This window comes from Ursus arctos, unplaced genomic scaffold (genome assembly GCF_023065955.2).
Source record: "Ursus arctos isolate Adak ecotype North America unplaced genomic scaffold, UrsArc2.0 scaffold_19, whole genome shotgun sequence".
NCBI lineage: Eukaryota > Metazoa > Chordata > Mammalia > Carnivora > Ursidae > Ursus > Ursus arctos.
This window is the reverse complement of record NW_026622863.1, coordinates 39,762,128-39,776,091: the sequence shown is the minus strand read 5'-3', so window position 1 is coordinate 39,776,091 and position 13,964 is coordinate 39,762,128. Positions and strand designations below refer to the sequence as shown.

Sequence of the window (13,964 nt, the reverse complement as noted above, 5' to 3'; positions counted from 1 at the left end):
TTCTGTCGTCTCCCCGCTCAGATGTGCGGGCGGACGTGTTGCTGTCACTTTGCTTCCCTCGGTCAGTGTCCCGGGGGACCTAAGTGTCCTCAAGTCCGAGTCCTGCCCTGCTCAGCAGGCCGGACCCTGCTCGCTCCGTGCTAACCAGAAGGAGACTGTCCTGCGTGGGCCTGTGGCAGAGGCGTAAGCTGGCCCTCCCGGGGATCCCGAGAGGCTGGGCTGGCCGGTCTTGGCTCACCAGGTCCCATTTCTGTCCCCTTGCTTTGGCTGTGTTGTGTGTCTGAGGATACCTGCTTTATAGCTTGGCTTGAGAATAGATTCCTTAAAAAGCAGAGGGGTCGCCGGCCTTCCTGCTGGAGCTGAGAAGCTGCTCCTTGGGCGGCTCAGCCCCCCCCCCGCTTGTCCCTGCAGGAGGCCGGGCTGCTGTGGTGGCCTTGGCCGTCCCTGGGCCCTGCCCGCCGCCAGCAACCCCCCCTGTCCGCGCTGCTCCTGTGCGCGCGGCGGGCCCGGAAAGGAAGAGTTAACCAGAAATGGAGCGGCGCTGCTCGGGGGCAAGCAGGCTCGCTGCAGAAGAGAGCAGCGTTCGTGCAAAGGCAAGTCATTTCCCGAAACACTGCAGACACACGGCCTCGGGCAGCCTAAAACCTTTGGAGACCAAAATGGCTCGCAGGGGTTGGAAGTAATAAGGTGTTTTTCCCTTCTTTCTCCTTCACTGAAATTCTGCGAGGTTGCTCTGCCTTGCCGGGGAACAATGGTGCTGTTTTTGTGTTTTCAATGGGTATTAAGATCCATTACGTGGTGACATTTTTAAGATTGGTTATCCTGTAGTTTGGTGTTAAATTGAAGTTGTTTGTTTTGAATTTAATTCTTTCATTTTTCAAATGGAAAAAGGCAGCTCTGGGGTGCGGTGAGGCTGGCTCACTGAAGTGTGCCTATACTGGCCCAGAGCCGATCCCTTTGCCATAGCGGGCCCAGCAGCGTTTGCCATGGAAGAGCCTGACCTATTTCTCTATTGGAAAGTCTGTAAGCATCCTTGGGGATGACTCTCAGAACTGGGAGCTAGGGGTCGTCTCCATTGTATCTGGAGAGAAACAGGATATGAGCTGGGTTTTAACAGAACGTTCTACCTCCAATCTGTTAGGCCTAATGCAGCCTGCATATAATTATTACTACTCTCTGTTGACAACAGCAGCAAAATCAGCTTCCATCCCACAAATGACCCAGCAGCAGTGGGCCGGCAGCCTCCGAGATGACATCTGTTAACTCTTTGTCAAATGTCCTCTCGTTGTCCCCTTCTCCGAAACAGCTCTGTGGTTAATTACAACCTGAGCATATGACACGGTCTTTTGAGGGGGAGAGAATGGCTTAGGGCAGGGAGAAATCTAGCTCCAAGAAGAAAAAAGATTCAAAAAAAATTTTTTAAAAAGCAGAGCAAATTGTTTTAAAATAAACATTTATTCGTAGCACCAGCATAAGTTGGTGGAATATGTTTTGATTAAATCCCAAGATTACAGGGTTACTGTGTAGCATTGTGTCCAGAGGCCCGGCCCTCTGTGGAAAAAAAGAATCACATCAAATTCTTGTCAAACCATAAAAAAGTTTCCATCAGAGGCACATGGGCGGCCTCGGTGACCGTGAGCCGGGGGCCCGGCACACGGCTGTACAGCAGTTATCAACTGCATTAATGGTGAAGGGCAGTTTCATCTTAATTGGTGGCTGGAACTTGGAAAGGCCAATCTGATAAACCAAAATTGAGGCCCAGCCCCAACTTAAGGAGGTAAAGTAACGTCTAAGACCAGCTGCCTGAGGTTTGTGTGTTGGATTTCCTCCCTGGAGCCCGTGCGTAGTGGCTGGTTTCCAGGCCCAAACCTGGTCTTGAACCTGGGGCTTCCTTCCTTTCGCCTCCTGGGAGGTGAGCTCAAAGATGCAGGGTCCTTGGCCTTCACTTCAGGATCCGTGTGTCGGTGCAGAGCTGAACGTGTGTGGATCTCATGGTCTGGATCTCTGGGTTCTCTGCCTACTCATGGCCCTGGGGTTTTGCGAAGTGTCTCCACTGTGTAGGCCTACCAGCCTCTCAGTGTGAGGTCCATCAAAGGACTGGCCGGGGAATGGGCTGAGCCTTTCCCCCTCACCCCTTCCCCAACAGAACCAGAGCCCCTCAAGCCTGGTCTGGACACCAGTCCTTGCAAAAATCTGGAATGGCCTCCATACTTTTGGTCCTCTGGGAAGGGCGCTAAGGAAAGGCCACCAAGAGTCAGGTGGCCCTCCCAGACTACCTCCTGGCTGCCAAATGAAACTCTGTCTGGAGATTGAGAGGAGTAGCTGGTAGCCTGGGAGATTTCAAAGCTTTCAACGTAAGATCCCAGGGAGCCCTGCCCTGCCTTTGGCGGAGGGGACCCTGAGAAGACTGCCTGGTCACAGACATGAACAGGGGCCACCGGTCACCGTCACGAACAAAGACTCTTCTCCAGTCTGTGCACAGTAATTGCAATCCCAGTCCATGCTGACAGTCTGAGAGACCTCTTCCATTTCTTTTGCTCTTTTTACACTTTTGTGTATTTTGAAAACCCTATAATCGGCCCCAATCCCAATCCCTTCTTTCCAGCAGCATCCTTTGAGATGCCGTCCAGGTGGGTTCCGAGGGCTGCTCCTGGCCCTTCCCTGCCGCCAAAGGCTCTGGGGGCTCAGCTCTTGGAAGCCACAAGGGCGAGAGGGGTCCCCCGAGGGTCGCAGATGTAAGGTGCTTGCGTCAACACTCCCTCCAGCACCACCTAAGACGTCAGGTTCCTCATTTAGAAGCGCCTCTGCTCGGAAATCAAGGCCAGAGCAAGCGGACAGCGAGTTTTGCTGTCGACGGAGGCACGCTGGGGGTGGCAAGCTTGGGGAAGGAAGATCAGCGTCTCCACGTGAATGAATTCACCAAGAACTTGACTTGTAAGCCGCCGAGAAGGCGCTGGGGCCTCGAGTCAAAGTGAGACATTTCAGCTCTACCCTTCGGTGCTGTGTCTCCAATCCCTGGCCGGAATAAACATCTATGTGAGATTGGTCTTATTTTCTAAGTTTTGGAAATCAGTTCCTCCAAATAATATAATTGCGTTCAAAATAAGTTATGGGGCGGGAGCAGAATTGGTGGAGAGTATTGAAATGAGCTCGCTGGCTTTGTTCCCTCCTGGCCAGCGGCCAGCGAGGTGGGGCCGCAAGACAAGTTTCCAAAACCAAGCCGATCACGCGCAGCAGGCGTTCAGGCGGGATCCCTTGTGTTCTTGTGCCGCATCGCGGAGCCCTGGGCCTGGCGTGCCCCTGGTTTTGGTCCTGCAGGCAGCATCTCCCCCATATGATTGGATAAACCCCCTCCTGCCACCTCTGCTTGCTTCGGAGTTTTGAGACCTGGGGAAGGGGGTCGAAGGCCCCTCTTGCACAGGCCCCATCCCTACCCCATGCCTGCTGGCCACCTCCTCTCCCCACACCCACCGCCGGCTCGGGGCAGCGGCAGGAAGCAGGCCGAGGAAGCTACCTTGCCAGCCACCTTTCTCAGGGCACCCCCTCCTCCCTGCCCTGGGACGTGGGTGGGGTGGGGACTTGCTTTAGGAGGGTCGCTGGAAGGAGGGTCAGGGCCGTTCTGAGGCCACAGCCCTTCCCTGCCACATCCACAAGGCCAAAGACTCAGGACCTGACGTTTCCATTTGGACTCTGTCCTGGGGATGCACATGTGGGTTAAATTAGAGCAATATGTTTTTCTAACAGCATCTTGGCTGAAAAGTCAAGCAGATAAATGGAAACAAACCCAGCTTTATGTGAATGAAAAGGGGATGTTGGGGGTTGTGCTTCTGCCTGAAGCACCCTAGCCTGCGGGGCTGTCCTCACCCCACCCTCCCTCCCGCCTCCCCCCTCCAGCCCTGACCTCTCAGCCTGCCCCAGGAAGCTCTCACCATGGGGCTTCCCCTGTCTCTCAACACCCCTCACCAAGCCTCTGCTCCAGCCCAACTGACTTCCTGCCTCTCCTCAAACCTGGTCTGTGCTGCCCCACCCCTTAGCACCCCATGGCTGTCCCCCATGCTGTGTCCTCCTGCTCTCAAGCCTGTCCCCCACCATGGAGCAAATACCCATTCCCAGGTCCCTGCAGGCAGGTCGCTTACCCATTTCACCTTTGGTTTCCTCTCCTGTAAGTGGGGATGGTGGTGTCTACCCCACAGGACTCAGGGAGGACTGAGTGCCATGGGTCACGTGGGGCCCTTAGCACAGCACCTGGGACCCCGCTCATACTCACTGTGTGTCAGCACCTGCATCCTCGTGGCCCCCTCTCCACCTCCACTCAGCCTCGGGGCCCGGCTCTGTCTCTGCCCACGGAGCACCTCCGCTGGGTGGGATCAGCCCCTGCACCTTCTTTCCGCCCCTTCGATGTGGGTTTCAGGCTGGCTGCAGGCTGAGAGCCCTCAGGGCAGGGTCCCTCTCAGGCCCGCAGCGGGGGCGAAGGTGACACAGTGTATGGGGTTGTTGGTTTGTGATTGTGGGTTCTGTCGTTGGCTTTCACGGGAGGAAAGAGGGGACGGAGCTCTCCCACAAAGGCACCAGGCGCCCTGCACCCTTCAGTCCTGGGCCTGCTCACAGGTCCTTCGAATGGAGCTGTTCCCAAGGCTCCTGGGAAACAGGTGGTGATTTCCTGGCCGCTGAATGCCTTGTCTGGAACTGATTCGTCACTGGATGACTGGGGAGGCCAGCAGTAATGTATATCATGTTTTGTAAAGCCACTTGCATGGCCTTTCCCTAAGGAGTCTCCTCCCATGTGCAAAGAGCACTTGTGAAATCTCTCCTCTGCGGCCTCCCCTACTCTCCCTGGGAATCCCTACGAAATCCTTCCCCATCAGACGGCCCCACTCACCTGACGTCCCCCAACAGACGGTAATCTTCACCAAGGAGGAAAAGGGTTGTCCCCCACCTTGTGCACCCGTCCCCACGCCGAGGCCCTCGACACGGTTTTCGTGTGAGGCCAGTGCTCAGGAAATCCCGAATGACTGATGTTACTCAGGAATGCCGAGGGGTCGTCAGTCACTTTTCCCATTTAGTCCTTACTCTGTGGTAGAGAAAGACGCAGAGGCCGGCTTTGAGACGGCCCGGCGGTCAGAAACGCTCCGCTCGGGGCACACGCAGCTCTGCGACCTGCCCACCACATCCCCCGTGGAGGCAGGGCTGCGTCCAGCGACCTGTCACCCACGCTGGTGCCTCGTCAGGGCCGCATAAACAGATGCTCTGAATGAACGAGCAGAGGGAGACAGAAATAGGTAATAAAGCATACAAATTGGTCTCTGCCCTCTCAGTTCCTGGCACAGGGCTCCGGAAACCCTGGTCATCGCCTGGGTGATGGGGTGGCCTTTGTTCTAATGAGGCAACTCCGGGTGGTCTCCCCGATGAGGGCTAGTCACCAGGAGGACAAAGCCGTGGTCAGAAGCTTGGCATTTTCAGTCCCACCCCCACCCCCACTCTCTTGAAAATGGAATTAATGATCGATTGTGCTTATATGATGAAGCTTCCATAAAAATCCCTGAAAGTACAGCGTTTGGAGAGTTTCCAGGTTGGTGAACACATCTATGTATCGGGTGGGTGGCGTACCCCAGCTCCACGGGGACAGAAGCTCCTGGGCTGGGGGCCCTTGCAGACCTCACCCCATGTAACTCTTCGTCCGGCTGTTCATTGGTGTCCTTGATCATATGATCCTTTTATAAACTGAGTAATTGTGAAGAACTGTTTTCCTGAGTTCTGTGAGCCATTCTAGTAAATTAATTAAATCCAGGGGAGGGGGGCGGTCATGGGAACTTCTGATTTATAGCCGATGGGTCTGATGCACAGGGGGCTACCTGGACCTGTGATTTGCACCTGAAGTGGGGGGCACCCTTGTGGGACGGAGCCCTTCACTTCTGGGATCTGGTGCTCTCTCCAGGTAGAAAGTGCCAGAGTGGAGGGGCGCCTGGGTAGCGCAGTCATTAAAGCGTCTGCCTTCGGCTCAGGGCGTGATCCTGGCGTTGCGGTATCGAGTCCCGCATCGGGCTCCTCCGCTGGGAGCCTGCTTCTTCCTCTCCCACTCCCCCTGCTGTGTTCCCTCTCTCGCTGGCTGTCTCTGTCAAATAAATAAATAAAATCTTAAAAAAAAAAAAAAAAAAGAAAGTGCCAGAGTGGAGTTCAATTGTAGGACACCCAGCTGGTGTGGCAGGACTGGTTGGTGTGGGGACCCCCCCCCACCGCCACACACACACACACACACACACACACACACACAGAAACACGACGCACACGCACACACATTTGGCGATTGGAAGTGTCAGCAGTGAAGTGTTCCGTGTGAAAGCACAGGAGAGAGACACAGGAGGGGGAAGGATGGCGGTTTTTTCCCTAACACAGAGAAAGAGAAGAGGAGAGATTGCTAAGAAAATTGCACTGCAGGTTTCTTTCACTTTTAGGATGTTGTCACAAGAGTCGGGTGTGAGCAGGCAGGAAAAAGGAGGGCTGTGTGATAGCCGGTCTGGGCAGTGACCTTCAACGAGGGTGGCCCCGGAGGGAATACATGCCCTCCGCATTCTCCTCTCTCATTCCAGTCTTGAGCAGGAGGACCCCAGGGGCTGGCCCCAACCAGAAACCAGAGGCAAAGGAGCCCCTTCCTGTGGCCTGCACAGGCCAGCCCCGAGGGCAGAGAGCCAGGTGGAGGGGGTCGGAAGGACGGAAGGAGCGTATTAGGCTCTCTCAGGAAGGCAGGGAAGCGGTTCCCACTCTTGGCAGTGTTCTCTATTTCATACAAGAAGAGCCTTCAACAGTGTCGTTGATCCTGTCCAGCTCGGATACTAATGTTTCTTAAACTCTCCACGGAAGACAGACAAAGACAGTCTCAGGTAGGGTCGTGGTCAGAGACAAATCTCTGACCCATCCGCCTCCCACCTTCCCACACCCCAGCCTGTCTCAAGCAGGGGATCCGAAGTCGCAAGGTGGAAATCACAGCAGGGCTGCTTCTGCACAAAGGTTTGGGATTACGGAGGTTGGCTTGCAGGAGAAAGAGGAAGCAGGGTTCCCTCTCTTCATTAACGGAAGAGGTTACAACCTACAACTTACAACCTACAAGCTACTCTTACACGGATGTCCTTTTTGGAGCCAAAGGACAGGTGGGAAAATGAGGCAGTAGATTTTGGAAGTGTCTTTTTTTTTTTTTTTAAGGATTTTTTTGCTGCTGTCTTAAGCATCTGAGTTCATATTAAAAATGTGAAAAATGCCAAACCTCAAAGCAAGTCCGTGGAGCCAAAGTGAGTGGAATGGTAGTGGAGAAGAAAAACAAGGCAAGTTGTGATGTGGGCTGGTGCTGGCGGCCCTGGGGGCTTCTCATCTTGAATTCTGCAGCGCTCAGGCTGTGGGATGCTTTCGAGCGCTTGTGCATATCTTATCGCCAAGGGTGCCGGGGACGGCCAGCAGCAACCTACACGTTCAAAAGGCCTGTACTGCTGATAGAAAGCTTGTATTGCGTCTCTGTCGGAGAGTCCTAGAGTCCGGGAGATGCCTTATCTGCAGGCAGCTTGAAGCTCTTCACCCCAGCACTGCCCCCTTCTATCTCCATACAGTGGGGACCCCTCCCTTAGGGTCCTGCTAAGCACCTCCCTTTCTGGGCAGTAGGTGTCTTTTTGTAGCTTGCTGTTTTACTCCCTCTTTCTCTCTAAATGTGGATATTTAATATAAAGATGCATAGACGTTCTAGGTCTTGTCATGTCGACTTATATAGATGCACGTTATTCGTTTTAATGACTGACTTTATTCCATTATATGATGAGACTACGTTTTAGTTATCCACTGCTCAAGTCATGGAAATCTATGACATTGCCACTTTGGGACTAATAAACAATGCTGGGCTCAACATATTTTAATGTCTCCTTTCGCACCTAGACTTGAAGACTCTGGGGTATTCAGTGAAATGGGGAACTGGTAGGTGATGGGAAGCGTACCTTCGACTTCCCTACTCCTGCCAAATTCATCTCCGAATTACTCTAGGAAGACACACTCCCACTGGGAACACGAAGCGTTCCCATTTCCCCATGTCCTTGCCGACAGTTGGAGTTACCACATGATCACATTGTGCCATTCTTATTTATATCTTCCTGTCTAATAGAGAGCTTGCTATCTCTTCACAGATTTATGGACTACCCAGTTTTTCTCACCTATGATTTGCCTGATGATATCCTGGCCATTTTTCTATTAGATGACTTGTAATTTTCTTATTGATTTGTATCAGTTCGTGAAATACTCTGGATACTAATCTTTTTTCAGTTATATGGGTTATAAATATCTTCTCCCAGTCTGTGGACTGTTTTTTTTTTTTTTTCTTTTTAAACATTGCTGGTGGTGTCTTTTGATGTGCAGAGGTTTTGAATTTTAATGTAGTAGAATTCTCCTTTTCCTTTGTGGTTTATAATTTTTACATTTTATTCAAAAAAAATCTTTCTCTACCCTCACTGACATAAAAATATTTTCCTATATTTTTCTTCTTAATTCAAATTCATTGAGGCATAATTTACACACAATAAATGCACCATTCTATTTTTTTAAGATTTTATTTATTTATTTATTTATTTATTTATTTATTTATTATTTGAGAGAGAGTGAGTAGGAGGGAGAGGGAGAGAGAATCTCAAGCAGACTCCGTGCCAAGCGCAGAGCCCGATGCGGGGATCAGTCTCATGACCCTGAGATCATGACCTGAGCTGAAACCAAGAGTTGGACACTCAACTGACGGAGCCACCCAGGCGCCCCAACATGCAGCCATTCTAAATGTAGAATCTGATGCCTTTTGACATATGTATGCGACCTTGTAACCATGCCGCCCACAGAATGTATAGAATGTTCCCTCACCCCTGCCCAGACACTCTGTCTTCCTACCCTTGGGTCCCAGGCAATGACTAATCTGTTTTTGTCACTATAGATGAGATTTACCTTTTCTAAATTTCATTGGAATAATATGGCATATTCCCCTGGCTGCTTTTGCCCAGTATCCTGCTTTTGAGATTTATCCACGCTATCACGCATACTGGAGTTTATCCCTTTTATTGCTGAGTAGTGTTCAATTGTATGGATATACCATAGTGTGTGTGTGTGTGTGTGTGTGTGTGTGTGTGTGTGTGTGTGTATTTCACTAATCTGTTGTTAGATACTTAGGTTATTTCCAGTTTGGGGCTATTACGAATAAAGCTGCCGCGAACATTTGTGTACAAGTCTTGGTCATGTATATATGTTTTCCTTTCTCTTTTCTTCTTCTTATTGAGTCCTCTGTAAGAAATTATACAAGCCCTTTTTAAGAAATGTGTATGGAGAATATTTTCTCGGGGCACCTGGGTGGCTCAGTCAGTTGAGCATCCAACTCTGGATCTCAGCTCATGTCTTGACATGAGGGTCATGAGTTCAAGCCGCACGCTGGGCTCCATGCTGGGTGTGGGGCCTACTTTAAAAAAAAATTTTTTTTTTCTCTCAGTTTATGTCTTGGATTTTCATTTTCTAAACAGTGTCTTTCAGACAGCAGAAGTTTTTTTTTCATTTTGATAAAGTCTAATTTACCAAATTTCTCTTTTTCTACAAAAAAAGTGTCTTGTCTAACATTGTTGTCTATCCCAAGTTCACAAAGCTTTTCTCCTATATTTATTTCTAGAAGTTTTATAATCAAATGGTTTATGTTTAGATCTATCAATCTGTTCCAAATGAATTGTTGTGTAGGTTGTGAGGTAAGGGTTGAAGCTCATATTTTTTGTAGGGGTGTCCAATTGTTCTGACGCCATTTCCTGTAAAGACTGTCATTTTCTCACTCAAATAACCCTAACCACTGTGTCAAAAATCAAGTAATCATAAAAGTGAGGGTCTATTTCTGGACCTCTGTTCTGACGTACACTTCAGAATCTAGATCTACTGATCTGTCCTGACACCAGCACCCCATGGTCTTGATTACTATAGTTTTACTGAAAGTCTCGGTATCACTTAGTAAAGTCCTACAACTTTTCTCATCTTTTTTTCAAAATCGTTTTGGATGTTCTAGGCCTTCATACTGCCATATAAATTTTAGAATCAGCTTGTCAACTTCAACCCAAGCAAAAATGCCTACTGACATTTCTGTTGGGATTGTTTTGAATCTGTAGACCCACCTGCAGAGAACTGACATTTTAGCAATATTAAGTTTCCAACCTATGAACATGGGATGAGGCATATTCCACTTCTCCACTTACTTAGGTCTTTAATTTGTTTCAACAACGTTTTGTAGTTTTAAGTATAAGGTCTTGCAAATCTTTTGTTAAAGTTAGGCCTATAGAATTTCATGGTTTTAAGTGCCATTACCAATTAAAAATTTTTTTTCTCTTTAATTCTTTGCTGCTAGTATCCAGAGAAAACCTTTTTTTTGTTTTTTTGTTTTTTTGTTTTTACATTGAGATTACACTCTGAGGCTTTACTAAATTTATTATTTCTAGAAGGCTTTTGGACATTCCTTAGGATTTTTAAGATGTATGCTATTATGTCATCTTTGAAGAAAGACATATTTTCTTCTTCCTATACAAGCTTTTTTAAAATTTCATTTTCCCCAGAAGAGAAGGGGAAATGGGCAAAATAAATGAAGGGGAGTGGGACATACGGGCTTCCAGTTATGGAATGAAAGGTGCAACGTAGGGAATATAGTCAATGGTATCATTATAGCATTGCATGCTTGGGGACGGTAGCTACACTTGTGATGAGCACAGCATAACATATAGAGGTGTGGAATCACTATGTTGTACACCGGAAACTAATGTAACACCATGTGTCAACTATACTCAAATTAAAAAAAAATAAATTTCATTTTCTTGCCTTATTGCATTGACTAAGATATGTTATTCCTATCTTAAGAGGAAAGCTTCCTATCTTTCATGATTAAGGGTGATGTTGCCTATAGCTTCATGAGATGCCCTTTATTGGGTTGAAGAAGTTCCTTTATAGTCCTAGTTTGTTGAGAATTTTCTTTTCATGAATGAATGATGAATTTTGTCAAAGCTTTTTTATTTGCATCTATTTAGATGGTCATATGGATTTTTCTTTTCTATTCTGTTAATAGAGTGAATTACATTGTTTAATCTTTTTAAAAGATTTTATTTATTTATTTGACAGAGAGAGACACAGTGAGAGAGGGAACACAAGAGGAGTGTGAGAGGGAGAAGCAGGCTTCCCGCCGAGCTGGGAGCCTGATGCGGGGCTCCATCCCAGGACCCTGGGATCATGACCTGAGCCAAAGGCAGATGCTTAACAGCTGAGCCACCCAGGCACCCTACACTGTTTAATTTTGAAATGATAAACCAACTCGAATTTCTGGGGAAACCTCATTTGGTCATCTATAGTTGGAGTGAATTTGCTAATATTTTGTTGAAGACTTATACATCTATGTTAATGAGGTATAGCAGTCTGGAGTTTTCTTGTAATGTCTTTGTTTGGTTTCATTAACAGGTTAATGTATTGGCCTCATAAAATGAGTTGGGAAGTATTTCCTCCTTCTCTATTTTGTGAAAGAATTTCTGTATACTTACGAATGATTTCTTCCATAAGTGTTTGATAGAAGGTTCCCAGTGAAGCTAACTTGGTTTGGAATTTTCTCTGTTAGAAGTTTTAAAAGTTATTAATTAACAAAAATTTCAAAAACAGATGGAGGACTATTCAGACTTTCTATTTTTTCCTGGGTCATGATACTTTGTATTTTTCAAGGAGTTTGTCCAGTTCATCCGAATTTTCAAATTTATTGGCATCAAAGTCTCTATATTTCCTTATTATTCTTTTAATGTCTGTAGGATCTTTAATGATGACTCTGCTTTTATACCTAATGTTGGTAATTGTGTCATCATTCTTTTTTTGTGATCAGTTTAACTATGAGTTTATATGTTTTATTGAGGTTTTCAAAGAATCTGGTTGTAATTTCATTGACTTTCTCTATTATTTGTCCATTTTTAAAAGTTTACTTATATTTTTTTATTAATCTCTACACCCAACATGGGGCTCAAACTTATGACCCCAAGATCAAGAGTCGCATGCTCTCCTGACTGAGCCAGCCAGGTGAACCTATTTGTCCATTTTTAACTTTATTGATTTCCACTCTTATTTATATTATTTCCTTCCTTTTTCTTCCTTTGGGTTTAATTTGCTCTTCTTTTTCTAACTTCTTAAGGTGGTAGCCTAGATCACTGACTTTAGACTTTCCTTCTTTTCTAAATTCATGCACTGAAAGTTCTTAGCTTTCTCTAAGCACTATTTAGATGCACTCAACTTCACATTAGTTGTGTACCAATAATTGAGTGTGTTGGATTTCCATTATTACTCAGTTCAACACATTATCTAATCTTTTAATCTAATTTCTTCTTTACTCATGGATTATTTAAAACTGTATTATTTAATTTCTAAAAATTTATGAATAGATATTGTTACTAATTTTTAATTTAATATTTTGTGGTTAGAAAACATCTATGACTTCAATCCTTAAAATTTATTGAGACTTCTGTTATATAACAGCAAATAGTCTATTTTGGTGAACAATCCATATGCATTTGAAAAGACTGTGTATTCTGGGGCATCTGGGTGGCTCAGTTAGTTGTGTTGGACTCTTGGTTTTTGGCTCAGGTCATGGTTTCAGGGTCATGGGATCCAGCCCCGGGCTGGGCTCCCCACTCAGCATGGAGTTTGCTTGGGCTTCTCTCCCTTTTCCTCTCCTCCTCCTTTCCCCTCCCCCTGTTCACATGGCACACACACACTTTCTCTTGAATGAATGAATGAATGAATGAATGAATAAATAAATATTTTAAAAAAAGATGGTGTATTCTTTTATTAAGTGTAATGTTCTATGTCAATTATGTCAAAATGGTTGATAATACTGTTGAAGTTCTCTGTATCCTTACTGATATTCTGTTTTCTTACATTATCAATTATTGAGAGAGGAATATAGAAATTTCCAACTATGATTGTAATTTTATATCTCTCTCCTTTTAGTTAATTTTTTTAAAAGATTTTATTTATTTATTTGACAGAGACAGCCAGCAAGAGAGGGAACACAAGCAGGGGGAGTGGGAGAGGAAGAAGCAGGCTCCCAGCGGAGGACCCTGATGTGGGGCTCAATCCCAGATCACCGGGATCATGCCCTGAGCCGAAGGCAGATGCTTAATGACTGCGCCACCCAGGCGCCCCATCCTTTTAGTTAATTTTTGTTTCATACATTTTGAATCTGTGTTATTAAGTGCATATAATTTTTATGTCTTCTTGATGGAGTGATCCTCTCATCATTATGTAATAGTCCTGTTTATCTGCAATACTATTCTCTACATTGTATGATATTAATGTAGCTCCTTCAGGTTTCTTATGCATATTTGAATGATATATATTTTTCTTTTTTCCTTTTAACCTATATGTGTTTTTATATTTAAAGTGTTTCTTAAACAGCATATAATTTTATCTTGCTTCTTTATCCAGTTTGATAATCTCTGCCTTTGAGTGTTTAGACCATTTATAGTTAAAGTAATTATTGATATGGTTGTATTTAAGTCTACCATATTGCTATTTGTTTTCTTTTTGTCCCATATTCATTGTTCTTTTGTTCCTCTCTCCTGTCTTCTTTTCAATTAAGTATTTTTATTATTCTACTCTATATTTGCTGATTAAGTACACTTTTTCATTTTATTTTTAGTCATGTTCTAGGGTTTATTTTGTGCATCTTACTTATCACAGACTGGCTCCAAGTGAAATTAAACGATTTTATGTACAATGTAAGAACCATACATTGTGTATGCATAATAGTACACTACAATACTTCCTTTTTACCTCTTCATGTGCTTTGGACAATTGTTACCACATAATTTACTTCTATATATGTTATAAACTCAAATTTTGCTTTAAAATGTCAAATATCTTTTAAGGAAACTTTTTTAAAAAAAGGGAGAGCTTATATTTATCAA

The 13,964-nt window shown here is 45.9% G+C and overlaps 1 long non-coding RNA gene across 1 annotated transcript in view; it reads left to right on the top strand.

Annotated features, from left to right (window-relative positions):
- The window catches only part of LOC130544126 (uncharacterized), a 218,557-nt gene extending 205,252 nt beyond the window's left edge, over positions 1–13,305 (top strand). Inside the window, exon 4 of the long non-coding RNA XR_008960137.1 lies at positions 13,044–13,305. This is a non-coding gene — a long non-coding RNA (uncharacterized LOC130544126). The remainder of the gene's footprint in view (positions 1–13,043) is intronic.
- The last annotated feature ends 659 nt before the right edge of the window (positions 13,306–13,964 follow it).